The sequence below is a fragment of the Sus scrofa genome, chromosome 16, assembly GCF_054392235.1.
Source record: "Sus scrofa isolate SSC_HxYL_T2T_F1_AM1 chromosome 16, Sscrofa_HxYL_maternal_Yorkshire_Landrace_v2.0, whole genome shotgun sequence".
Lineage (NCBI taxonomy): Eukaryota > Metazoa > Chordata > Mammalia > Artiodactyla > Suidae > Sus > Sus scrofa.
The window spans coordinates 51297560-51322994 of record NC_139398.1 but is presented as its reverse complement, the minus strand read 5'-3'; the positions used below and the strand labels follow the sequence as shown (position 1 = coordinate 51322994).

At 39.4% G+C, this 25435-nt stretch overlaps 1 protein-coding gene and 2 long non-coding RNA genes across 19 annotated transcripts in view; 1 reads left to right on the top strand and 2 right to left on the bottom strand.

Annotated features, from left to right (window-relative positions):
- Window positions 1-10696, bottom strand: part of LOC102166695 (uncharacterized) — a 34654-nt gene extending 23958 nt beyond the window's left edge. Inside the window, exon 1 of the long non-coding RNA XR_297825.4 lies at window positions 10575-10696. This is a non-coding gene — a long non-coding RNA (uncharacterized LOC102166695). The remainder of the gene's footprint in view (window positions 1-10574) is intronic.
- Window positions 1-25435, top strand: part of PDE4D (phosphodiesterase 4D) — a 1507422-nt gene that overhangs the window by 19748 nt on the left and 1462239 nt on the right. For 4 of the 17 annotated variants that reach the window (XM_021076866.2, XM_085002322.1, XM_085002317.1 and 1 more), the window contains exon 1: window positions 17899-18030. The exons of 3 other annotated variants lie outside the window; for them this stretch is intronic. The gene's annotated coding sequence lies outside the window, so the exon portion shown is untranslated. 10 more of the 17 variants (XM_085002305.1, XM_021076867.2, XM_021076864.2 and 7 more) reach the window with 8 other exon arrangements.
- On the bottom strand, window positions 16125-17963 carry LOC100523871 (uncharacterized). The gene is made up of 2 exons (XR_297824.4): window positions 17557-17963; window positions 16125-16331 (listed from the first exon to the last, which is right to left on the bottom strand). It is a non-coding gene; the product is annotated as an uncharacterized LOC100523871 (long non-coding RNA).

Below are 25435 nucleotides of genomic sequence, written 5' to 3'. Positions count from 1 at the left end.
TTTTTGAAGATATTCTGTTGTTTTCTGCTTCTGTTATGATCCAGTGTCTTCCAAATCTTAACTGATTAAATAGAAATATAGTTGGCATACAAACATTTAACTCAAAGAGTGCATAAAAGTGCATCCTTGAATTCATAATTCTATTTTTATGGAATTTGGCAAAAAGTGCATACACATTTGTCTTCCTCAAATGACCTTCACAGTCTTAGCATAGTTATTTTCTGAGAAATACCTATAATACTGTTCCATAGCCTTTTCATTTGTGATGTCAGTCTAAAAGGTTCTGCCTTGTATTGGCTTTCCTGATCATTTACAGTTGTGTTTTTACATGGCTGTTGGTTAGCTGTGCTTCACTGAATATTTTCATTTTTGGATATCAGTTATTTGAAAAAATAGCTAAATGTGATAACTTCTTACTGAACATATTTTGTCTGTGATTATCTACCTACTTATGACATTTCTTCACCTAAAAAAGTATTTTGGCTGTGATATTAACTTCTTTTGGTAATAGCATTGTTCTTGAAATGTGAACTAACCTCTTACCTTTAAAGTATTTTTTTCCTATAAGAAAAGCCACTACAGTATGATGTAGCAGTTAAGAATAAGGGTTTTAGAATAATACAAAGGTGGGCTTAAATAGTAACTCTGTTACTTACTAGTTGTGTATCCTTGGAAAAATAATTACCAACTCTTCAAGCCTTAGTTTTATTCTCTGTAAAACTGGGTCAATAATTTCTACCTTACAATGATGTTTCAGGAATAAATGAGATGGGAAATGAGTTAGTATCATGCTATATGTGGCATCCATTATTATTATTATTATTATTAATTCTTTAATTTGTATAGTATAATATTGTTTATCTTTGTTCATAGAACAGTATATTGTATTGGCAGATGCTATCTGGTAGAAGAATGGTTCCTTATGAAATAAGTAAAGTAACTTACCACTTTATTTTTTTGGAGTTAATGAAACTACATATTTGGTAATCTTATAAGCCAATGGCATATAATAAATTCTGTATTTTTTTTTTTGTCTTTTTGCTATTTCTTTGGGCTGCTCCCATGGCATATGGAGGTTCCCAGGCTAGGGGTCAAATCGGAGCTGTAGCCACCGGCCTACGCCAGAGCCACAGCAACGCAGGATCCAAGCCGCGTCTGCAACCTACACCACAGCTCATGACAACGCCGGATCGTTAACCCACTGAGCAAGGACAGGGACCGAACCCGCAACTTCATGGTTCCTACCTCATGGTTCCAACGCCGGATTCGTTAACCACTGCGCCACGACGGGAACTCCCAAATTCTGTATTTTTAATTTAACAAGTATGGTTAATTTTATGCGTTATCTTTACTGGATTACAGAGTGCTCAGATATTTGGCTAAGCATTATTTTTGGGTATGTCTGTGATGTTGTTTCCAGATAAGATGAACATTGGAATCGGTAGACTGAGTAAAGCAGATTGCTTCCACAGTGGGGGCGGGGGGAATCATTCATTCTATGGAGCCCTGAATAGAATAAAATATGGCGAAAGAGAGAATTGAGTCTGTTTGATGGCTTGAGCTGAAACATCAGACTTCAGTCCTTTACTGAGACTTACACCATTGGCCCCCAGTTCTTTGTTTTTTGGTCTTTTTAGAGCCACACCTGCAGCATATGGAAGTTCCCAGGCTGGGGTGGAATTAGAGCTGTAGCTGCCAGCCTACACCATAGCCACAGAATTGTGGGATCTGAACTGCATCTGCGAACTACACCACAGCTCACAGGAATGCCAGATCCTTAACCGACTGAGCAAGGCCAGGGATTGAACCCGTGTCCTTATGGATACTAGTCGGGTTCATTACCACTGAGCCACAATGGGAACTCTGGCCTTCAAGTTCCTAGAACTATATCACTGTTTTTACTGGGCCTCTGGATTAAAGACATCAGATTGTGGGACTTCGCTGACTCTGTAATTGCATGTACGATTTCCTTATAATATAATATATCCTATTATAACCAGTATCTCCTGTTGGTTTGGTTTCTGTGGAGAAAATATAGGGAGTTCCCATTGTGGCTCCGTGGTTAATAAATCTGACTAGGATCCATGAGAATTCAAGTTCAATCCTGGGCCTCATTCAGTAGATTAAGGATCCGGTGTTGCCCTAAGCTATGGGGTAGGTGGCAGAAAGGCTCAGATCTGGCGTTGCTGTGGCTGCAGTGTAGGCCTGCAGCTATAGCTCCTGTTCAACCCCTACACTGAGAACTTCCATATGCTACAGATGTGGCCCTAAAATGACATATATATATATATATATATATATATATATATATATATATATACACACACAAAGAAAATTATACATGTGTATAAGTCACGCTTATTTTATTTCCACAAACCTAAGGTCTGGCTTAGAAGTTGGCTCCAAGGTAGGTCCTGTGAGCACTGAGCCTTAAAAATGTGCCCGTTAAATCAAATCTATGATGAGAAGAATCAGGCAAATGTGACACTGGCTTGCAGTGTGCAAATCCACCTGGTAGTCTTTTAGAGTGCTCAGTGTCTCCTAGTGGAGAAAAAAGCACCTTGACAAGCTTCAAGGGATTGACAGCTCTTCATTCTCCATTCAAAAGACAGAGTGAAGCAGAGAAAGGATGGATAGCCAGTGGGGTGAAAGCTTTATGCTAAGGTTATTGACCTAAAACACAAAGCCACACAGGTGAAAATTGGAAATTTTATGAACTTTACTTGGTTGGAAACAAGTATGCAGTTATGCAAGCTTCCTAAATGTGCCAGAGCAGCAGGGAAAGAGCCTGGCTGTGTGCAGAGGGTGAGGAACAATGCCAATGCCATTGGTGGCCCTTTCATGACTAGCCTTTGAAAATAATTCAAAAAAGTTCTTTTTTTTTTTTTTTTGGCTGCTGCCTCAGTCTCCCCTTTCTATGCCATCCTACTGTCCTTTCTTCCTCTTTCTCCTTCCATTACAGGCACCCCCTTCTCAAGCAATGTGAGCTTTCAGGGATGACCAGCCAAGCACATCTTTGGGGAAATGCAAGATTTACATTCATTCCATTTAGACATTTGAATTTGACACTGCAGCCTTTGTTGTGGAACACAATGTTTGTTCCCTACAAGCAGACAAATGAGCATTTTCTGCTTTTGTGTGGGGAGGGCAGATTTTGTCAGACTCTCCTATTGGTAGTCTGCGTTTTCCAGTAAGAAAGCAGTTAAATAGACCAGAACTCTTGGGCTTCTTGTTTAAAAGTGCCCCTCCACTTTTTTCTTACCATGATGAATATTAATTTTTAAGTCAAATTTGCTACAAACTCTAATGTCAAATAAGTTTGAAAAAGGGGAGTTCCTGTTGTGGCTTAGTGGGAACGAATCTGACTAGCATCCATGAGGATGCAGGTTCGATCCCTGGCCTTGCTCAGTGGGTTAAGGACCCAGTGTTGCTGTGAGCTGTGGGTTTAAGTCACAGACGTGGCTCAGATCTGGCCTTTCTATGGCTGTGGCATAGGCCAGTGGCTACAACTCTGATTAGACCCCTAGCCTGGGAACCTCCATATACCACAGGTGGGGCCCTAAAAATAAAATAAATTTGAAAAAGAAGACGCAGGCTTTAGGAAAAGATGGTGGGGCAGTTACATTCCAGGTTTGGAGCTTAATGAGGCTGATGAACTCTCTAACAGATTCAGACTGTTCCAGATCATTTTGCTTTGGCATCCCTATTTAAGTGTGGAGGAGGCTGTTTTGTGACCTCATCCTCTTTTTTTTTTTTTTTTTTTTTGCAGAGAGAATGTAATTGCCTGGGGGAACAATACAGAACCTTGGTGAGGACTGGAATAAAATCTTAAGACTGCTGTGCTGTACTATGTACTGCAAACAGCAGATGCCACAGAGCTGCTTTTAAAAAAATCTTGCCTTTCACATGTCATGCTAAAAATACAGACCTAAAAAGACCTGAAAAACTTGAAAGAACTAGAGAATCAGGCTGTAGTTATACAGAAGCCGTATGCAAGGTCATGGACGTAAAACAACAAACAAGAGCACACTGTATAAAGTAAGACATATTAGAGCTTTCTTATGTTCCAAAGCAGCTTTTGTAATAAATTCAGAGCAGAGGTAAGAAAGGAATTAGAAAACTGGATAGTCCCTTGGAGACTGAAAAAGGCTACAGAAAATGATTCAGTAACATTGGTGCATCAGATAGAATGCTCTTATATTCCCTGAGCCTTCTCATCTCCCACTGCCCTTTTGAAATTCACCTTAGGAAAACCTTGTAACTTTGACTAGGCTCCAAGCTCTGAGGTCAAGAAGCATGTCTTTAATATCTCTGGAATTTCCTCTTTAGCTTGGGTACCGTAATTTTGTCTACAGATGGTGTTCAATAAATGTTTCCTAACTCACAGGTTACTTCCAGATAAAATAAGTTAGTGTAGGAGTTCCCATTGTGGCTCAGTGGTGATGAACCTGACTAGTATCCATGAGGACCTGGGTTTGATGCCTCACCTAGGTGTTAAGGGTTAAGGATTAGTGGGTTAAGGACCTAGTGTTGCCGTGAACTTGGGCACAGATTGCAGATGCAGCTCAGATCCGGAGTTGCTGTGGCTGTGCTGTAGGCTGGCACCGCAGCTCAGGTTCCACCCCTAGCCTAGAACTTCCATATGCAGTAGGTGTGGCCCTAAAGAGGAAGAAAAAAAATAATATAAAGATTTTCAACCTTCCTTCTGCTATTATTATTTATGTGCTGTGTATTCTGAAATATCTGTGGAAGATGAGATAAAGGCTAGAGAGAGAGAATTCAAGACACTCTCTCCATACTAACCTGGTAGAAAACAAATGAAAACATGCTGTGATTTACAGACAGCACACACTACCTGCTTGAAGAATATCAACGTTGTAAATATTTAAACACACCGCCCTGTGTAATTTAGCCAACCATTGTCCCAGTTTGTAAGTTCTTCTTCCATTTCTTTATTCTTGGCTTTATTTTCTTTGCCGTTATTTTGCTCTTTTGCTTTTTTTCTCTCGGCATTTCTTTGTTATTTTATTGTTATGCATTTCTATTCCTATCTTTACCCCTTGCTTCTTTATTATTTGAAAGTGCCTTCGAAAGAATGAAGTCCTACACAAATATAAAGCTGTTTTATCATTATCACTCTTACCATCTTTATTATGTATGTACTTTGGATTTTTTTTTTTTTTGGAGAAAAAAGTTAAGAAGCCAGTATGCTAATCTAAATTGAATGAATGTTTCAAGAAATAAAAACCAGCTGCATGTGGTCCAACCTTCAGAGTCAGCAAATAAAGACCCGAGGAAACCTGAGAGTTGATAGGAAAACTCCAACGGAGATGAGAGAAATACACCATAGGGATTAGGAAATTTCTGCTGAAAAATTCATGTGTTCACAAGTGTTTTGAAGCAACATAGCTTCCCCTGTCTGTTGTTTGTTTTTTTTTAATCTTTAATGACCAGTCGGGCTGTTGAAACTTGCTTGATTTGGGGGTATCAGACTTCTCGTGCAAAAGATGGCTGGGAATCCACTCAACTCTCCTAAAATATGCACTAAGTTTTGGAAAGAATTTTCTCTTATGGGAAACATCCTATTCCCAAAGAAGGCCATCAGCATGAGATGGGTTTTTTCCCAGGGTGGAAACTGAAGGGAGCCAGTTGGTCCAGTGGCCAGGACTCAACTTTCAGGATGGGTTAACATTTGAGACAGACTCCTCTATCCTTTTCACTTAATCTTTTGGAAGAACTGCTTTAAAGTCAAACTTAAAGTTCGCAAGATTCTGCAGAAGAATCAGCTGAGTCCATAAATGAGCGATTTCTTATTTTTTCCTCTATTTCTTTACATTTCAAGTGCAAATATAAAGACCCACTGTGGAAAGTCGTTGTGAGGATTAAACAACATAATACAGGTGCCTCTCCTGGCATAATACAATCATCACTGTTGACTCCTAGGCCATTTCCCCAAATATGCTCATCCAGTTTTTCTTTTAGGCTCGAGGTAAACTGTTGATTCTGGTAGGCTTACAAGATTTCTGATAAGTTAAAAAAAATGCTTTCATGTTGTGAAAAGGTGGAGGGGGCTGCCTTTCTATGCCTCACTAAGGATCCGTTGGGTGGAACATAGCCTTCGTTTGGGTGTGATAAGAGCTTCACGATAGGACCGTGTAGAGAAGGAACTAATGCTGCCGGACATATAGCTGCCTGCTTGCCTTTGATTGCATTGGCAGAGTGAATGTGGGGCCATTGGACTGACCCAGGCATTTTTCTGCAGGTGAGATCGGAGAGAGCAGCCCTTGTCCAGTTTTCCTGTCAGACACATCAGTCTCACTTGGATCTCTCCTGTGCTATGGCAGAAGCCCATCTGGGAAAATAGGACCACTACAAGGTCAGGCTTGGTTTTCTTTGGCTCCGAGTCTGGATTTGGCTGAATCCAAACAAAACTGACAAAACAGACAAAATTGAATAAAATAATTATACAAGAGATAGTTGTAAAAATAAAATAAACTGAGCACCTCCAAAGCTGTGATCAGCCCTGTTTTGCTATTTGGATTGGGTCATAGTCTTTCTTGAGTAGAGGAACAGGAGGACAGCATAACATTGTCCCTGTGGCTCTCCAGCCAGAGGTATTCTCAACCCTACCTAGCCTGGCAGCTACGAGGCTGGCCCAGCATCTGGTTCGGGCCCTCTGTGTACAAGTTCCTGGGCCTGGGGTGAGGTGCTTTTGTCATAAGGTCTTTCAACATCATCCTGGCACTGTGGGAGGCAGAGTCAGTGCTTTAAGCTCTGGGGACTCAACTTTGTTACGCTTTTCTTCTGGCCAGTTTCCCCTAGCATGATGAGCTCTGCTCCGGAAGACGAAGAACTGCCATATGCTGGTTGATTGCAAAACGTCACTTTATGTCTGGGGGCCTCGGTTTCCTTGGAGTGAGGGCATCTGTAGCTCTTATCTCAGCACAAACAATCTGTGAATCTGTGTTCTGCCTCTGCCTGTGTGTATTTGTCCTTCATTCCTTCCAGCCCCTGGTTCTGGGGATGTTCTTCCAGACTGTTCTTGGCCCCTCTTCTCTTACCCAGATTTCTCTGTGCACAAGAACAAGATTACGTTTGAAAGGATCATTGTTTCTTATATGATAAACAACTGTGATAAAGGAAGGACTGACCTATTTCAGAAGCAGACAACCAAGAAGCTATGGCTTTCTCTTCCTTAGAATTAGCCAGTTTTTCTTCTTGGAACATGTTTTATAGAACTTGACTAATTCCTCTGGCAACACATGGCTGAAGTTTTCTGGGCTGTAGATCAAAGTCTCCAAGTTGTCCAGCGCAGACAACGAGTACACAGCAAGAGGCAGGAGAAAGCCTTTGCAATGAATTTTGGAATCCGACTCCAGTTGAATGAATTTTGGAGTCAGACTCTATAAAGCAGAAAAAGGATAGGCATAATTATCATGGAAGATGTTCATTATCACAGAATATTGTGTAGAGTTCCCTGGGCTATATAGCAGGTCTCTGCGTGATAACCAGTTCTTGGTGTCCTTCCCCAAGTTCAAATCAAACAGGTGCCCTCCAGCACTTCTTCCTCTCTAATACCATCTGTCTGCCTTCCTGGGAAAGTGAGCAAGAACTGGGCTCTTGGCAAAAACGTTGAGTTCTCCTCTGAAGCTCAGAACAAGGTGTTCTTCTCTGCTAGTGCATCCTCCTGAGAGTTCACACCATGTTGCCTTGTTTTTGTGGTTGACCCCCAGAGCTCTGCTACCAGCCCTGCTCTTTCCAGACCTTCTGTCCTCGCGGTGCTCTGGGCAGCTTCACCAGATGTAGCCCCTTCCACCTCCTTCTCTCCAACTTTCTTCAGGGCTTCCTCTGCCTGGATCATCTGCCTTCCACCCTCTCCTCTCAGATGTCCAGACTCTGGAACCTCAGAGTCCTTTAGCTTCCACTGACTCACTTTCCTCAAATATTCTTTTATTGGTCACCAATTTTATTCCTTCATATAATGCAGAAGGAAATGATCTATCTCGTTAATATTTAGAAATATTTGGGTGAATTTTCATGATGTAAGAAGAAAGCAGCTCCTGAACATAAAAATGCACCTGAAGCTGAAGGGTTATGTTTTCATTATGTTTTAAAAGTCAGTTGGTGGAAATAGAGGGAAGGAAGAGAGCTGTGTAGATGGGGCAGCCATGGGACAACAGTTGTTCAGGCTGAAGAAGGGTGGACTTGTGGGGGTTTATTATACTGTTCTGTCTACTTTTATGTGTATTTGAGATTCGCTACAATAAAAATAAAAAAGGCATTGTAATAAAAAAATTATCATGGAAGAAATGCAAATGACCCAACGCATTAAAAAAAAAAGTCTAACTTCTCTAATAATGAAATGCAAAAAAAAAGAAAAAAAAACCCAAAACAACAACAAAAAACAAACCCCAAACACTCTTCCTTCCCCCTAGCATTTTGGCAATAAATGGTTAAACCTCGTGTACCTGTGATGTGAGGAAATGGGCACACTTGGGCAGCTCCCTAACACAACCTTTTGGAGGGCAGCTGGGTGATATGCACTGAAGTGTAAAATGTATCATGTCTTTGTCCAGCAGCTCTCAGGGTAGGACATACCCTAAGGAGATAACCGCATGAATATAAAAATAAGTTTGCAAAAGCATATTCACAGGGAAAACTGGAAATAGCTTTGATAGTCATCAGTTAGGGTCTGGCTTGGACATTTATGATAAATACCTTCTAGGAAGTTCTGTGTGGTCAATAAAAGTGAGGATAAAGAGCTTTACATATGATGTGGAGAATTGTTTAGTGACACAAATTAAATGATCACATTTCTATAAAGTTACCTTAATAGAAATATGGGAAGTTTTCACTGAAGTCTTTTTTTTGGGGGGTGGGGGGCTGCGCTCGTGGCATATGGAAGTTCCCAGTCGAATTGGAGCTACAGCTTCTGGCCTACACCATAGCCACAGTAATATGGGATCCACACTGCATTTGTGACCTACACCATAGCTCACAATAATGCCAAATCCCCCACCCTCTTAGCGAGATCAGGGATTGAACCTGCATTCTCATGGATACTAGTCAGATTCATTTCTACTGCACCACAATGGAAACTCCTCACTTAAGTCATAACTGGTAGAATTTGAGGTTACTTTTATTTTCTTTTTTTGATGACACCTGAAGAATGTGGAAGCTCCTGGGCCAGGGATCAAACCCATACCACAGCAGCAACTCTGAGCCATTGCAGTGACAACACCAGGTCCTTAGCCTGCTGTGCCACAGGGGAACTCCTACTTTCTTTCTTATTCAGTTTCCAGTTCTGCCACTTACCTGCTCTGAATCCTTAGGAAAACTAATTTAACCTCTCTAACTCTTGGTAAAAAATGAGGATAATAACACATACCAACCTCTCGGAGGTTACTGAGGGAATCAGGCAATAAAACACATGTCAAGCACCTAGGATGGTGTAAGAAAATTATCTGATTTTTTTTCACATGGTTTTTATTTTACTTTAATTGTATGAGTACAGACAGCTCTGTTCCTATGCCCATGCTTCAAAGAGAGAAAGCTAAGTGGGCTTTGAATAGCTTCCATTGATTTAAATGCAGGAAGAGCCCTACTTCCAAATATGTGGAACAGTTTTTTCCTAAGGCTGCAGTCTGTCAGAAAAAGGCCATATTGAGTCATTGTTTTCTGAAGGCCAGAGAGGAGATTGAGTGACTGAGGCTGTTGGGCAGCCTAAAATAATATTGCATTCTTGTTATCCTTACGCAGTTTAAGACCAAGTGATTTTGGATGGATCTCCAGCTTCCCTCTTGGTTTGGAAGAAGAAAGCTTTTGTTATTTATGTTCTTAAACAGAGCTTTGTCCTCTACTCTGGAGCATGCAAACTAAACAGAAGATTTCCTGAAGGGCCATCCTATTTACTATGAGGAATGACTCCAAGTGGTAAGTAGGCAGCGTTAGCTCCAACCACCTGTGGAGGTCCCGCATCAGCCACAGAGCAAAGTAGCCAAGACTCACCAAAGTCTAGCAGATTTACTTTTATATTATGCTAACGTTGGTGGACTCAACCATTTAAAAGCATGCTATCTACATGGGGCCTGCTTTGGCCTACAGAGCAAATAACCTGGTATGGCTTTCTTTGAGGCAGAAAAATGAGCCAGTACTTGGAGGTACTTGGAGCCAGTACTTGGAGGCTTTTTCCTTTGGGAACATGTGGTCCATAGACAATTGTTTCAAACACTGCTACGTTGCTGTTGATACTGTGGCATGGTAGTAATGGATGCTCAAGAGTTTCCATCAAAAGCTTGAGTTATCCTCATGGTGCAGCCAAAATGAATCCCACTAGGAACCATGAGGTTTTGGGTTCCATCCCTGGCCTTGCTCAGTGGGTTAAGGATCTGGTGTTGCTGTGAGCTGTGGTGTAGGCCAGCAGCTGTAGCTCCGATTGGACCCCTAGCCTGGGAAACTCCATATGCCACAGGGGCAGCCCTAAAAAGCAAAAAAAAAAAAAAAAAAAAAAAAAAAAAAAAAAAGAAAAAGATTAAGCGTTTTCATCAAAAGCTAACGGAACACTAGAAGGATACAAATCAGGCTCTCTCTCTCTGGTGTCCCTCTTCTCATTTCCCTTTTCTTGTGCCAGGATCGCTCTGGTCTTGCTACCACACTGCCACACCCCTCTGCAGTTTTCACTCCATAAAGGTCAGGTCTGAGAGGAGGACGTGAGGTTGGGATCAATGCCGACGTTTAATAATTATAGCTAGTAAGTATCAAGCACTTGTAACATGTCAGGTTTTGTGTTAAGGGGTCTGCATGTACTATCTCCATGCTTCTCAACTTAATCCATGATGACTGGCTTTAAAAGCACAGGTTGGGGAATGGAAGAGATGCCAATGAAAAGGCAGATTCCTAGGCTCTATTCTAGACCTATGAGAGGGGTCAGAGGTCTACCATTTTAGCAAGCACCTTAGCAATGCACATGAAGTTGAGGAGCCTCTGCATTATTTTTTAGAGCACATGGGACTCAAGTGCCATTTGCTTTTCTTCTACTGCTCTAATTTCTGTGCTTAAAAAAAAAAAAATCCTATGCACTTGGAGACATAGAGTGACCTATGCCCCTTAGTAGCTGGTGATTATGAATGTGTCCCCTTAGTCAGAGTGCTTTTGAGGCACCAAGCATTTATCTCTATTGTGGGAGAGTTAAAAACTGAGAAAAGTTTTCTGGACTGCTGGTGGCCTGTGCTCTGGATAGAGAGAAGGAAGACTCAGGGACCACAGAGGCAGGACTGGTGTGTGTGGTTGTACAGCTTGTGCACCGCCCAACTGGCTGTGCTTGCCTTGCACAGAGGAGTGAAAAGCTGGCATTCTCCTTGGCCAGGGCTCTGTGTGTTGGGCTGGCCCACTCCTGAGAGGGGAAGGTGACTGATGTGCTGGTGTGGTTCCCAGGACCCAGAAAGCCCTGCATGCCTTCTGCATGGCTTTGTGGTCATGCTCCAGGGGGCCTGAAATGTTCAGTGTTATAAATTCTTTGGTTCTCAGGTTTATTTCTAGAAGGTCTCTGTTAACATGAAGGGCCACATTGGGGTTACTGCTGTGGTACAGTGGGTTAAGAATCTGACTTTTGGTAGATGCAAATTATTACATTTAGAATCGATAAGCAATGAGATCCTCCTGTACAGCACAGAGAACCATATCCAATCTCTTGGGATAGAACATAATGGAAGATAGTAGGAGAGAAAGAATATATGTACAGCAGAAATTGGCACAACACTGTAAATCAATTACATGTTAACAAAAATAAAAAAAATAAAAAAGAATCTGACTGCAGCAACTCAGATTGCTATGGAGGCTTGGGTTCTATATCTGGCCTGGTGTAGTGGTTAAAGGATCCAGCATTGCTGCAGCTCTGGCATAGGTCACAGTTGCAGCTTGGGTTCAGTTCCTGGCCTGGGAACTTCCATATGCTGCTGGCGCAGCCATTAAAAAAAAAAAAAAAAAAAAAAAAAAAGAGTGAAAAAAAAAAGGCCACATGGGAGATAACAAGATAACAGGGGCATTAATCTTAGTGGCACAGATTGGTTTAATCTGGTTACTCTGAGGATGGCACACAAGAGGATTCACTTGGTGGGCAGGGAATTCAGGCTCTTTGGTGGAGGAAGCTGGGGAGAATAGGAAAACTATATATATATATATATATATATATATTTATATTTATATATTTATATATATTTATATATATTTATATATTTATATATATATTTATATATATATTTATATATATTTATATATTTATATATATATTTATATATATATTTATATATATTTATATATTTATATATATATTTATATATATATTTATATATTTATATATATGTTTTTTAAGGTGGAAGACAAAGATGAAGTGGGAGAGGGGGTAAAGACAACTGGACCTGTGTCACAGTTCTGAAGATTCACTTCCAACTCACCATTTTTTAAATTCTCTAGCCCCTCTACTCCCCCCATACTCCTCCTCTCTGGTGGAGGCCCAGTGCCCAGTGACTGCCTCCTCAGTTGCAGGACTGGACTGCAGCCATACTGCAGGTAGCAAAGCCTCAGTGGCCTAAGTGGGCTGCAGGGAGAAACTTCATGTCCAACTCTATAGCATTGCAGTGTGGGGGTTGGGAGGTGGGGTGGGGGAGATAATCACTGGCCTCTGAATCTGAGACCCCCTTCCCTTTGCATCCCTCTGCCAGGAGCAGGATACTTAGGGTGCTAGTCAGATTTGTTTTGGCTGTGCCACAACGGGAACTCAGGAGCAGGATACTTAGAATAGAGACTTAGTTTAGCCCAATCAGCTCCCTGATGAGCCCCATGCAGAGCTTTCGCACATGCAGTCATTTCTAGCAACCTGGGTGGGCTTCTTTATCACCTTGTTGAGACAGACCAGAGAGGATTCTTTAACTCTAGCAAAGAGTCTATCTGTGGTATTATTAAGTCTTAACGTTTGATTTCATTTTGGATCTTGCAGCAAGTGCCCCCAATTTTTTAAAGCCCTTTTTTTTTTTTTTTCTAAACTGAAAATGTGACCCAGTTTTCCCATTGGTTCTTTTCCCTTTCATGCTAATTCACGTGATAGGTGGTACTGATTTACTAATTTACCCAGTGGGAATAAGCACCTTGCATGGGGAGGAGGTAGGTAGGAAGGAGAGGCTTTTCTGTGGTCTTAATGGTGGGGCCCACAGGTGGAGAAATGCATTCACAGAAGCACTGTGGTGAGAGAGCATGGGCTCCCCTGCACCTGTAGGCAGTTGGATGTACCTGGTGGGAGTGTGTGTGCACATGGAAGGAGATAAAGTGCAAGACCACTCCCGAGTAGATGAAGGAATGATTGCATGTACAAGTCCACGGTCTTTCCCTGGGGCAGCTGTTCCCTCACCAAGCAGACTGTTTTTTCTCTGCCCCTTCTTAGCAAGTCGAAGTTTCAATTAATAATCTCCTACTCTGAGAAATCTCTCATCCTGGGAGGAAGGGAGATAATTGGCATCAGTGTTCTCTTATATTGAGGCTGAGTAGTCAGTGTGAATTCTAGACATGGTTCATGTGTTTGGATGATCAGCACAGCTGTTCGTAATAGGTAACCTATTTTTTCCCTCCATATCTTTTTTGGTTAGGGTGCTGTGTCTAAAATTAATGGCTGCCAGTATTTTTTTGCCTTAATGCATGAATCTTTAAACTAGCCTGAACTTCGTACCCTCTCTCATATGAATCAGGTCTACTACAATTACCCCCTTCTGTGTCATTTCCTAGGTTCGTGTCCTTGTGTGAAACATTAAATGCAGGACAGAGTTGAAAGTGTCAAGTGATAACCAGGCAGAAAACTGACGGTTAACAGGCCCATCTCCTTGAGTTGTTATCTCAGAGGCTTTCATGCCAAAATCTTACTTATATAAACGTTACCTGAAACGAGATATGTGCTGTTCATAGATATATTTCACTGTATCTGGCTGTTCAGTAATTCATCTTCATTTTGGATAGTGTGTACATTTATTGCAATGAGCTTAATAACAATTATAATACAATGACAGTTTTCTATTAATGAATATTCAGCAACAGGCCCAGTTCTAAGCAGGTGTTGCCCATTTATTCCTCACGCCAAGCCCTGGAAGTAGTTACTGTGGGTGGTACCACTTTTTATATGAGAAAACTGAGGCACAGAGCTCTTAAGTAACTTACTCCAAGTCCTCAGTTAAGAGTCAGAGTTGGGATTGGAACCCAGGCAGTCTGGCTCAGAATTTTTGCTCTCAATCTCCATGCTGTAATGCTTACCCATTGCTTGAAACAAAGAGCTGGTTGTAGCATCAAATATGAAGAATGAGACCCTTCAAGTTTTTCTCTTACAAAATGTAAGTAATTGCCTGTTTTTGTATGTGTGTATATATATTGTTGCATAGCTTTTGAGAAACACTGACAAACAGTAAGACTAAAGAAATTTCTTAATACCTCATTGCCTAGAAGAATTTTGACTGTATGTGAGTGCAAAAGATTGTTGGTTAAGGTTAATTTTAAGTGTAATATGTTTTAGAATTTTGTCATACTCATTGTATGTTTCCACATGTTCATATTCTTAGGGAGACTGAATTAAAAAAAAACAGCAACAAAAATTCCCCTGCCCCTTGTGCCAAAAACATGATTATGAGGTCTCTGTGCCCAGATGACGTGTTTTGTTATCTGAACCAAGAACATAAGCTTAATCCCTGCAGTGACCACAGATTTAAGCTCCAGTACCTTTTTATTTAAATGAAAAATTTTATTTATTTTTGTTTTTTGAAGTGAACAGGCCTTCTTACTGACATTTTTGTAAGTAACTGCTTATCTCTTGGTTTAGACCGTAGATACTATCTCGAAGAGTTAGCATTTGAACTGTGTGCAGTTTTGTCCCAGAGAACTGGTCTGAGGTCTAGGGTTTCTTCAGGCAGGAATCCAGGGTTGTGAAAACAATGGGGCTATTTATTCATGTCACCTGGAGGGCAGTTAACATCCTGCCACTCTCAGCTGGTCTGATACACTAACGTCAGGGGTGTGGGGTGGCCTGGACGTTTCTTAAGAGTTTTCTCATGAGTGACTCTGCTCACATAAATTGTAGGACCAGACAGATTAGTTTGTGAGCCTGAAATCATTCTTGGCCCAGGGTTCGTGACACTTTTCAGTCAACCAGAGCTGTTCTGATATTTGAGATTTGCTGATAGCTCTTGGTTCAGAAAAAGGTTTGCATTTCTGAGCTGCTTTTCTATGATGGGGATCATCTTAATTCTTATCTGTGAGATTGAGCTCAAGGAAATAAGTGAGAACTGGATTCAGCTGTTTGGGGACCCTTGCAGACCATGAGCCTCTTAGTGCCTGATGGGACAGCCAACAGGTCTTAGGTGATGGTGATGACGGAGATGGTCTCTAGCCAGAACCTGCTAGCACAAGCCCTGATGAATTGACAGTGAGGCCTGCTATCAGACTTTAACACACTGCAATAACAACTATAGGCAAAAGAAGGTTAGAGTGTTGCTATGTATTCTTACATTTCCTCCTCCACTGCATTGTTTTCAATAGGGTATTGAAATCAAATGTAAACAGATAATTGGCTTAAGCGGGACTGTACTGAGATTACTTCCTTCGTTCCAGTGTGAGGTTTTCCCTGCTCTGTGGCAGCTCCAGGCACTAAATATCTACCACCCCCACCCCACCGCCAAACTGCCCAGTAGCACATCTTAGGCTAATCTGAGTATTATGATTATTGGAGGGGAAGGCCATACTGGTGTTTTAGAAAGCTCTCATCATGAATGTGTTTTAGGGTGAGCAGTACTTACTAACAGATGAACAGCTTGAAGTTAAGTCAAACAAAACCTTTAGTGTTTGTAAGGGACAAGGATCCAGGGTGTGTATGAAACTTAGCTTTATGTTGACACAGGGACTGTACAGAAGCCATGGGAACTTCGAACTCACGGACTTGTAGGATGGTTGTTGGCTAGGGTCTTGGGTGGGGAGATGCATGCCTTCAAAGTTGTCAAAGTTTTCCTATGGAAATTTCTAGACACTCGTGAATGACTTAAACACCTTAGAGTATTCTTGGTCTTGTCAGCTGACAAATGGAGGTTTGAACATGGGTGTTCAATGGGATTTGAATGTAGTTTTATTCAGGGAAAGAGAAACAGGGCGTTCTGGGTGTTGAGGATGCAAATGACATTACCGTAAGGGCTTGCTTTCCACTTTGGACTAGATAATCCATGGTATTGTTGAGTACAGGGCATCACAATTTTAACAGCCTGGCTTCCTGAGAAGTTTCAGTTCTAGCACAGTCACCATAGGCAGCAACACTGTTAAATAAACAAAGGTTTAATTAAATAGAAAATGCTTAAACAGAGCAAAATATTCCTCTGTGGCTAGTCACAAATTGGACAACTCAGAGAACAAATTGTGGAGGAATTGCCAATGGATTACTTTTTCTGTTCCCTGTGTACTGCTATGTTTTTCTTCTTGGTGTCAAGTCTCAAGTTGAATTCAGTCAATTATCTATACCAAACAAAACGTGCATCAATGGCTCTTCTGTTACTGTTGCTTCTATTTCATCACTAAACAAAGCTAGTTTCCATTCCCAGCTTCTTCCTTTGGGAGCATAGAGAACTGACAGTTGGATATTGTGGAGGTTCTGTTTTCACTTTGAAAGCATAATGACTGACTTAGTTATTTAAAAGTTTATTTTTTTTTTTTTTTGGTTGCTAATGTTAGACTTGCTGCAAAATTTCTTAAAGGCACACCATTTGCTGAGGATTTTAAAGGATTTGTCATTAGGTAAAGTATGTCGAGTATCTAAGGGTGTGATGTTGGGGTTACCTGTGGGTCAATTCCATTTTTTTCTTGCTTTTCTATTTCAATCACTTCTTTAGACTTACAAATGCTTTACACAGATCCATTAAGAAGTACAAATTTGGAAGTATGGTATAGCAAGTAGATGATGTAACTAATACTTCAAAATGTAATAGGAAATAAGGAAAATATTAAGAAGAAAACAAAAACCTGGACCACACAGGGCTCTGCCAACCTGCTTTTAAGTCATTCTCTGCCCCAGCAATCCCACCAAGGTACATCCTGGTACATTCTTACTTGGCCTATGTGCCAAGGGCCAGAGGAGCTGAACAATAACCTATCTTCCTAATTTACTTCCTGAGCACAGTTATTCCCTTTAAGACACAAAGAGTATGTAGCTGTACCCATTAAACCCCTTTTCACTCCTCCCCTGCCTGAGCTGCCCTTATGCTTGTTTCTGTGGGTAGATGAAAAGGCTGCCCGTCTGGAAAGGTAGTTCTAAAACGGTTCTGGAAAATGATCTCTCTTCCTCCACAAATGATTTTGGTTTCAGGTTTATTTCAGGTACATTAAGCCTCCCTCAACTCCTACTTGATAACAAATGATCCTACAAAAGGTGAGAGTAGAAAAAGGTAAAATAAAATCAAAGCATACCTAACTGCCTGAGTGACTTAATGTCTATCATTTTGATTCTGCATTACTCCTATTAAAAATTAAAAGAAAGGTGAAAATTACCTTTGGGATTTTGCTGCCACAGTTGCCCTCCGGGTTCCAGAGGTAGGTCGGTCCTTTCACACCGGCAAGGTTGGGATTGCCAAGCCATAAAAGATCTTGCTTCAGGTGTAGTTGCATTTTCCTGAGTCCTCTTCCTTCAGACAATGAAGCTGCGATTTTTCTCTGGCCTTGCAAGGGAAAGGGATTCCAGATAAGCTGATTGTTGTGTAGAATATCTCATCTTTGTTGTTCTAGTGCAGCCCTTTCAGCTTTCCAGAGCCAGTTGGACTTGTTATGAGGAGCTAAGTGATTGGCTGGATCTGGGGCTCAGTTTCATAAATTATAGCTCAGCGTACGAGAAGCACGAGTCCTATAGTTGCTGTAGTCCAGAGGCCTGTCAGTTCCTGTTTTAACGCATATGTAGTCGTAATTGAGTTCTAACACGGCCTTGGATGTTTCTGTCCTAAATAGCTGACATTGCATCTTCAAGACTGTGTGAGTAATCCTGACTTTTTTTTTTAACTCTGTAAATTAATTACATGCCCTGAGAGGGAGTGATTGTGATTAGAAAATACTGAAGTAGCAGATGATTCATTTTCAAGGTGCTGTTCTCTATGTATCAAGTTCAATGCAATTAATCGTAAAGCTTCTCAGACCTGGCAGGGTTATTCCAGCTTTTGGCCATGAATCACAGTCAAGCTGCATTTTCAAGGAGGCTGTTCACTGCATTTGCCAGCCAGGTTTGTTTTGTGGGGTCAGGAAAGTGATAAAGGTCCAATAGGAGCAGGTTAATACAGGCTGTTGGTGACAAAGCAACGGCTGAGAGCCCTTGAGTCAGGCAAGTTTCAAGATTTCCCACCCCCCAGGGTCCACAGCTGGGAGGGCTCAGCTCATGATAGGCAGTCCTGTAGCGACCCAGGTGCACAGCAGTTAAGAGCACAGAAGGAGGAGAAATGTGAAATGACAGTAATACTTTGCTGTACTGTCATCTGAAGCTGAACTAAATCATATTCTGGTTCTGTTGATGAGCTGGATGAGAAATCCTTGGCTCGATATTTTAAAAAAGCCTTTCAAGAAGCATGTTAAACACACACAGACAACAACCGTAACGGAAGAAAGTATGTGGATTGGAATGTGTGGTTGGAGCGGATCAAATTATCCCAGGGAAGCCGTTGTTAGGTTTGTGTAATTGCTGGGGGTGACTTCTGTTGCTAACCAGGTTGAAGAGAAAGCTGGAGCAGATTGAAACGAGAAACTAGGAAACATCAGCGTTTTATTACCTTCTATAGCATACACTGCAGGATAGAATTAATACTGGGTATAGATTGGTGAGTGTAAGCAGTTCACTTTTTATTTTTAAAACATTATCGATTTCTCCTAGCTTATTATGAAAATTGGGCTTTTGTCTATGGAGTTAATATTGAGAAATAATTTTTCCTTCTCCCAAATAACCTTTATACTTTTTTTCTCAATATAGCACAAAGCTAGGTAATTTCTTTTTATTTGGCATTGTTTTCCAGTTTGCTTTTTGTCTAATTTTTCCTCTTTAGATTTGCCGATATTAATGTATATATTTGTGCTGTGTATAATCTTAAGCATAAATCACTTGAAGAGTTTTAAAAATCATGGGTTTCTGTGGCAAATATAAACTTCTAATAGCTAGAGTACTTGGCAATTCCTGTAAAAATGTTATTTTTATACCAAGAGCAGTTTCTATTTGGTTGCACCTATTTAAAGGACTGACATGATTTAATCCATAGGAAAAGAATAGTTGTATTTCTGTAAAATAGTTGTATTTCTGTAAAAATTTTATGTTTTGGTCACACCGGACATGCTGTTTCATTGTTAAAAGATTTTTGCCTTCTAAAATATGACCCCTTTTAGGTCATACAAATGGATGAGGTTTGTAAAAGGAAAGAAAAATAACATAGAATCCTTTTCTCTATCAGCCAAATGTATGTAAAATAGTTTTAAAAAGTGTAATTCTAATATATGCTTTCAGAAATGCATTTACTTTATGGAGAAACTTTTGTTTCTTTATTGAGATAGAAGAGCGAGTTCATTTCTTGAGTTGTTAGAGCTGTGGACACTAATAGCAGTAGTTGACATGGCTCTACATTCCTAACGGAATGCAAGTGGAGGGAAGAGTGCATCTCTTGAAGGACTATAATCTCACCCCTCAAGGAGGTGTGGCGCTCAGATCAGCTGCGCATCCAATTCAGAAAGTGTTTAGAGCACGGCTCAGGGCAGTTCTAGTGAGAGTCTAGACACCGTGCCTTGGTGCTTCTTCCAGGACCTTCATCTCTTCACTTCTTGCTAAAAAGCTGCTATCACATCTCTTTTTCATGAAAGGACAGGATATTAAAAAAAGAGTAGAGGGGAGCCAGGTGCCCAGTGGACAGGTGTCCATGAGCCAGGTGTTGTGAAAAAGGGAAATACTTCCCAAACAGCAGTAGCTCATCTTTGTTCCCTCTACTTCTCTTTATTTCCTATCACCAATTTTGTCTAAGTGTAGACGTTCTTTTGCAGATGAGGTTCTATGAAACTATGCATATCTGCCATAGACAGATGGATTTGACAAAAGATGTATCCAAGAAGGAGTGTTCGTGATGTAATACTTGAGAAATCTTCCTGAATACAAATTGGCTTTTGGAAACTATTAGCACTACCTAGTAAAGCAATGACGTAAATCCAGATTGAAAAAAAATTCTTGATTGAATTACATTTTCCTGTGTTTCATATGGTGAATTTTGCTTTTGGAAGGGCTTGCTTGTCTCTGAGACTTTTTTCCCAGTAATATATATATAGGACTAGGACTAGGACTAATCTCATTGCTTACTCTTGCTGAAGAATTTAATTATTTTTAGCTGGCATTTTCAAAAAACTTGTTGTTCCACCTGGAGCATGTTTTAGAGAAAGCAGAGCAAAAGAACAAAATGAAACAAACACTGTCCTCCATCCCCAACACCTCAGAAAGAGGTAAATGCTTTAGATTCGGATGATTCCCTCTGTTTACGGAGCTTGACACTACCCATTGGAAGAGGAGGAGTTTTATATAATTACAGAATTTTTCCATTTTAATTATATAACATATGCGTGTGATACAATTCCACATTATATTAGTTACTGGCCAAAATTTTGTCTCTCTGATTTCCAAGAAGCAGAATAGTATAGCAAATCATGGGGTCAGTGAAATCATAGTCATTACATTTCTCCAAGCCTCAGTCTCTATGTCTGTAAAATGAAAATAATGATGTGTGTCCTGGTATTTCACTGTTTTGGTGAATATCAGAAGCATGATCAGAAAGTGCTTGTGAAAGAACATTTTAATTCTTTGTACATAGTGATGTACTGTACAATGATACATTATTATTACAGAAGTTCATAGCACTAGTTAGTTTTCTTTACTTCTAAAAGCGTTTCCAGTATTGGGCAAGTACTTAAAGCAAAGAAAGTCTTTACTGTTCGATCTTGAAAAGTTAAAGGTTTTCATCTCTCTGTTGTTTGAGTATTAAAAATACTAAAAATATGGATGGATCTAGAGATGATCAAAATACATGAAATAAGTCAGAGAAAGATAAATACCATATCACTTACATATGGAATCTAAAAAAAATTATAAAGATGAACTTAAAAAACAGAAACAGACTCAGACAAAAACAAACATAGAGTATCAAAGGGGAAAGGTGGGGCAGAGGAATAAATTAGGAATTTGGAATTAACATATACACACTACTATATATAAAATAGATATTAACAAGGACTTACACTCAATATCCTTTAATAACCTATATGGGAAAAGAATCTGATATAACTGAGTATATCTGAATCATTTAGTATAACTGAATCACTTTGCTGTATACCTGAAGCTAACACAACATTGTAAATCAGCTATACTCCAAAGTAAAATAAAAATTAAAACAAATACCAATAGGGTTACTGTGACAATAAAAGTGGTTATTAAATATGAAAATATATTTAGTAAGCAATAAAAGTGGTTATTAAATGTGAAAATATATTTAGTAAATTTCTAAGTGCCATGTAAATGTTACTTATGACAACTATTATTAGTATATTAATAAAAGGTATACATTATCAAGTAAAATGTTTTTTTTAATAAAGTATACTTGATTTTAAATGATTAGTTTTTAAAATGGAAAATATCACAGACATTTCTTGCTGATTGGTTTGATTAGCTTTATAAGCTATGTCGGCTTCCCTCAATGCGGTAGATTTTCCTGTTTTGTAAGCTGGTGCCCTAATGTTCCTTCCATTTAGATATAGCACTAAGCCAGTAGTCAGATAAGCATTCCCTCACAGTCTGCATTTAGAACTGTTAATGACAAGGTATTAGAGGACATAATTGCCTCACAGGAAAAAGTGAGTTAGAAAACTTTGACAGATGTTCCTGGACTTTTTATTCCTGTTTTGGCTCTATTTATATTAAGGGAATAATCATGTATGTTAAGGTGATGTTTATTCCTAGATCTTTTCATCCCAGGAATAAAATGAATGGTTAAAATGCCTTTCTGAATGATGTAGAAATTTCAGTCAGCAGTTTTTAATCCCAAATTTTTAACTGGTTGTACTTGGGAAGGTCATTATGCTTTTTGGTATATTGGCCATGAGAGTGTTATACATTTTGCCTGCTTGAGTGCACTGTTAAGAGTTTGATTTTTTTTCTAATAGTGCTATTAGGAATAATAATAATATTATTATTCCTAATAGAGCTCTTGGTAAGTCTGGAGCAGTTCTCCCACTATAGAATATAATTTTTTTTTTAGATGAAACCATACTGGAAGCACAATAAGTAAAACAAATAAAAATGAAATGAATCTCTCCCCTTTCTCCACATCCTTGCCAACACTTGTTATTTGTAGTCTCTTTGGTGATAGCCATTCTGACAGGTGTGAGGTGATTATCACATTGTAGTTTCAATTTGCATTTCTCTGATGATTAATGATGTTGAATATCTTTTCATGTGCCTGTTAGCTATCTGTATATTTTCTTTGAAAAATTGTCTATTCAGCTCCTTTGCCCATTTTTTGATAATAAAAATATATTTGGATATAAATAATATATTTGTCCTTTTTGATCACATCATTTGCAAATATTTTCTCCTGTTCTATATGTTGTTCTCTCATTTTATCGATGGTTTCGTTTGCTGTGCAAAAGCTTTTATGTTTAATTAGGTCCCATTTAAAAATTTTTTGCTTTTACATATTTTGCCTTAGGAAACAGATTCAAAAAAATAGTGCTATGTAAAAAAAAAAAATTTGTTCTAGGAGTTTTATGGTTTCTGGTCTTACATTTAGGTCTTGAAACCATTTTGAGTTTATGTTTAGGTATGGTGTGAGGGAGTGTTATAATCTCAATGTTTTACATGTATCTGTCCAGTTTTCCCAGCACCAGTTGTTGAAGAGACTGTCTTTTCTCCATTGTATATTCTTGCTTCCATTGTTGTAGATTAATTGACCAAAGGTAAGTGGGTTTATTTTTGGACTCCCTATTTTTTCCATTGATCTATGTGTCTGTTTTGTGTCAGTACCATACTGGCTTGATGAATGCAGCTTTGTAGTATAGTCTGAAGTCAGGGAGCCTGATACTTCTGGCTCTGTTCTTTCTCAAGGTTGTTTTGGCTGTTGGGGATCTTGTGTGTTACCAACAAACTTTTATTGTTCTAGTTCTGTGAAAAATGCCATTGATATTTTGATAGGGATTGTGTTGAATCTATAGAATGACTTGAATAGTATGATCATTTTAACTATATTAATTCTTCCAATCCATGAACATGGTATAACTTTCCTTTTGTTTGTGTCATCCTCAATTTCTTTCATTACTGTCTTATAATTTTCCAAGGATGGGTCTTTTGCTTCCTTAGGTAGATTTATTCCTAAAGATTTGATTCTTTTTGAAGCAATGGTTCATGAGATTATTTCCTTAACTTCTCTTTCTGATAGTCTCTTGTTAGTGTATATAAATGTAATAGATTTCTGTATATTAATTTTGTATTCTGCAGCTTTACTGAATTCATTGACCTTTGGTATTTTTTTAGATGGTGGTGTTAGGATTTTCTACGTATAGTATCAGGTCATCTGTAAACAGTGGCAGTTTTTTTTTTTTGTTTGTTTTGTTTTGTTTTTTAGGGCCACACTTGTGGCATATAGAGGTTCCCAGGCTAGGGATCCAATTGGAGCTGTAGCTGCTGGCTTATACCACAGCCACAGCAAGGTGGGATCTCAGCCGCATCTGCTAACCACAGCACAGCTCAAGGCAGTGCCAGATCCTTAACCCACTAAGTGAAGCCAGGGATCTAACCTGCAACCTCATGGTTGCTAGGTAGATTCATTTCCATGCACCACAATGGGGGCTTCCAAACAGTGACAGTTTTTCTTTTTCCTCTCCAATTTAGATTCCCTTTCTCTTTCTTACCTGATTTCTGTAGCTAGGACTGCCAATACTATGTTGAATAAAAGTGGCATGAGTGGGCATCCTTGTCGTATTTCTGATTTAAGAGGGAATGCTTTCAGCTTTTCACTGAGTATGATGGTAGCTGTGGGCTTGTCATATATGGCCTTTATTAAGTTGAGGTATGTTCTCTCCACAAGCACTCTCTGGAGAGATTTTATCATAAATGGATGTTAAATTTTATCAGGAGCTTTTTATACATCTGCTGAGATGATTTTAGTATAGTTTGAAAACTGCCATCCGGATCCATCATCCTGACTTTCTTGTATCTTTAGTGATTGGATAAGAGAACTCTCCAGTAGTTTAAAATTTATAATGAAAGAATATTTTTAACTTCTCCTCTCCCCCAGTTTTATTGAGATATAGTTAACATATAACATTGTATAAGTTGAAGGCATATAATGAGTTGATTTAATACATTTACATATAGTAGTCCTTCCTTGTCCAAGGTTTGGCTTCCTGTAGTTTCAATTACCTGAGGTCAGCTGAGACCCAAAAGTATTAGATGGAAAATTCCTGAAATAAGCTAGTCATAAGTTGTAAATTACATGACAATCTAAGTAGCTTGATGAATGCCATCTTGTTCCTTCCACCCTGGACTCGAATTACCACTTTGCCCAGCATATCCTGCCTATTGGTCACTTAGTGGCCATCTTGGTGATCAAATCAGCTGTAATGGTATCTTAGTGCTTGTGTTCAAGTAACACTTATTTTAGTTAATATGGCTTCAAAGTTCAAGAGTAGTGATGCTGGCAATTCAAATCAACTTTATCATAGGTAAGTATGTGTAGGGATAAAGAGTATATATAGGGTTTGGTACTATCCCTGATCTCAAGCATCCACTGGGGGTCTTGGAACACACTCCCATGCATAAGGAGGGGCTACTTATTGCAACATGATTGCTACCATAGGGTTAGCTAACATCTGCATCATGTCTCCAGTTATCATTTTTCTTTTTTTCAGTGAGAAAGAGAAAGTTTAAGATTTACTCTCTTAGCAACTTTCAAGTATGTAATACTGTATTATTAACTATAATTTCTGTGCTGTACATTAGATCCCTCTAACTCTTTCATAGTATAACTGGAAGTTTGTACTCATTGGCTGACATCTCCCCCTTTCCACAACACCCCTGGCAACTACCATTCTACTCTCCATTTCTATAAATTCAGCTTTTATACATTACACATAGAAGTGTGAGATCACACAGTATTTGTCTTTCTCTGTCTGACTTATTTAACTTAATACAATGCCCTCAAATTTCATATTACATTGTTGCATATGGCAGGATTTCCTTCTTTTTTTAATGGCTAACCTTCTACCTTGTGTATATGCATGTGTGTATCACATTTTAAAATCCATTCATCCGGGTTTTAAACATTGAGGTTGTTGATATATCTTGGCTATTATGAATAATGCGGCTATGTACATGGGG